This window comes from Alligator sinensis, unplaced genomic scaffold (genome assembly GCF_000455745.1).
Source record: "Alligator sinensis unplaced genomic scaffold, ASM45574v1 scaffold802_1, whole genome shotgun sequence".
NCBI lineage: Eukaryota > Metazoa > Chordata > Crocodylia > Alligatoridae > Alligator > Alligator sinensis.
The window spans coordinates 3382697-3385057 of NW_005841918.1; the positions used below are offsets into that span (position 1 = coordinate 3382697).

The 2361-nt window shown below is 46.4% G+C and overlaps 1 protein-coding gene across 1 annotated transcript in view; it reads right to left on the bottom strand.

Annotated features, from left to right (window-relative positions):
* GUCY1A2 (guanylate cyclase 1 soluble subunit alpha 2) overlaps positions 1–1927 on the bottom strand; it is a 258709-nt gene extending 256782 nt beyond the window's left edge. Inside the window, exon 1 of the mRNA XM_014517612.2 lies at positions 1872–1927. The gene's annotated coding sequence lies outside the window, so the exon portion shown is untranslated. The remainder of the gene's footprint in view (positions 1–1871) is intronic.
* Between the last annotated feature and the right edge of the window lie 434 nt (positions 1928–2361).

Below are 2361 nucleotides of genomic sequence, written 5' to 3' on the forward strand. Positions count from 1 at the left end.
ATTGTGCCCCTCCTCCCAACCCATCTGGGCAAGCAGCAGCAGGGCATAGCCCACCACTTGCCCAGCTGGAGCAGGGGGGTGCAGGATGCAGGCACTGCCGTTGCTTGCCCAGCTGGGGTGGAGAGGCACAATGCAGGTGTGGCTCACTCCAGGCAGAAGGGGGCAAGTGGCAGCAGGGCATAGCCCCCGCTCCCAGCACTGCTGCACCCCCCACAACCCCGGCTGGGCAAGCAGCGGCAGGACCCACATCCTGTGCCCCCCTGTGGGCATGGCAGTGCTGGGAGCAAGGCTTTGCCCTGCTGCCACTTTCCCCTTTCTTCCCATAGTGAGCCACATCTTCATCATGCCCCCCACCCATCCCTCACCCAGGCTGGGCAAGCAGCAGCAGGGCATAGCTCCCACTCCCAGCACTGCCACGCCTGCATCCCATGTCCCCGTGCTCCCATCCCCGAGTCCTGTGTCCCCCCACCCCCCAGGCCAGCCCAGCCCAGCCCAGCCCAGCCCAGCCCCAATCCCTCCCTTCCTCTGGGGGCACTGATTTGCCTCCCCCATGCTCCTTCCCTCCCCTCACCACATCAGATTTACCAGCTGGATGCAGCTGTGTCCAGCATGGTGAGGACTGCTGCCTGTTTAGTCTATGGCCGAATCTCCGAAGCGGCACCAAATCTTTTCTGAATTGATTTGGAGGATTCCAGTTCTATTCAGACCTTTTTATTCGTCTCCCAATTCAATTTGGATTCGGAGATTCTTCCACCCTATCTCCTCTGAATTGAATCGGCTACGGAAGCTTCGCGCAGCCCTAATAGCTTTACAGGTTTAAACTCGTTTCTGATCACTTAAACCAATTTGTGTGCAACTTATGTCTGTAGCCTCAGTCTTTGCATTTACTTATAAATCTATGTTTTGTTTCCTTCAGAAGAACCATGAAGAAGTCACACTAAAACTAATATATACAGTTGACTTATAAAATCAGGCTCTGTACCAGATCCAGGAAGGGGGCAGAAGGAGGTGTGGCCCACCACTTTGGCTGCGAGTCCTGACCTCACTACCAGGCTCCTGCTAGAGCTCCGAGTGATTAGTGAGCTCTGAGCTCACCAACTTACCAGGGCAGGGTCTGGCTAGAGCCCTTGCTTTCACAATGTTCTGGAGCCCAGGGGGTGATCACTGGTACTTTCACCCTTCCCATCCCTCCAGTAGGGAAAAGGATGGGATGAGCAATGGTAGCAGCTCTTGCCCTCTAGACTCCTGAACCACATGAAACCAGAGGCTCTAGTTAGACGTACACTGACAGCTCAAATGCCACACAGCCAAAGGGAGGTGGCAACTGCACTGCCACACCCCTCTGGATCTACCCCTGGCTAGGGCCCTTAATGGTCTGAACTTTTCAGACTTAACATTTTTGCGCGTACAATAAAAATACCTTATAAGAATTTATTTGCAGTGAAGCATTTATTTTAGTATTTAGTATTTTTAACCAAGGAAAGGCTCCATACAGTTATTTTAATTTCCTGTAAGATTTTGTAAGGACAACAGCAGTTCAAAGTCTTTATCTGTAGTTGTCGACCTACATTCAGGGAAATATCTGTTTTTCCTCAAACTGAACCTGAAAATGTGGGTAAGCTTTATGTGCAGGATTAACTTATAACTAGAATGGTACAGTAATTTCAGTAGCTGTGAGAGATCATAAGAATGAAGAACAATGTGTTGTAATTATATTTCCTCTAAAACATACTCAAGCACTCCTTGTGAGCAGGATTAGAAAGACTGGTCACCCAAGCCAATGACATGGATGGCAGAAATAAATTAACTCAGTAACTGTCAATTATTATTTATGGATTTCTCAGATGACTGCTAGAATCTCTTTTACTTACCCAATAACTTGATGCTCATAATACTGCAGTGTCCTTTGGAGAGTCTGCCGTATGGTTTGAGGCTATAAAAATAATAATAAAAATAATAAAAAATTACTATCAGCAAATCATTCTAACCTAGCTCTCAACACCACATCTGAATTACCAATTATTGATTTATTACTCAATACATTGGGTTTTCTAACTTCACACCTTTTCATCTTATACCTTCCAGGCTCCCAGGGTGATGGATATGAAACAAACACAAAAGTACAAAGCTAGTTTTGTATTGCAAACATTAATATTTCATTACTCTTTCCATATATTTTATTTTGCCATTTAAACAGTGATGAATTTTGTAACTCGGCATAACTAATGCTGCCTCTACGGCAACAGAAAACACAGCTGGGCAAAACAAAGAAGGCCCTTGCCTTATTACTGATTTTCATAGACTATCACTTGTCACCATATTAAAGATTGTTAGCTTCAAACACCATTCAGTAAAATATTA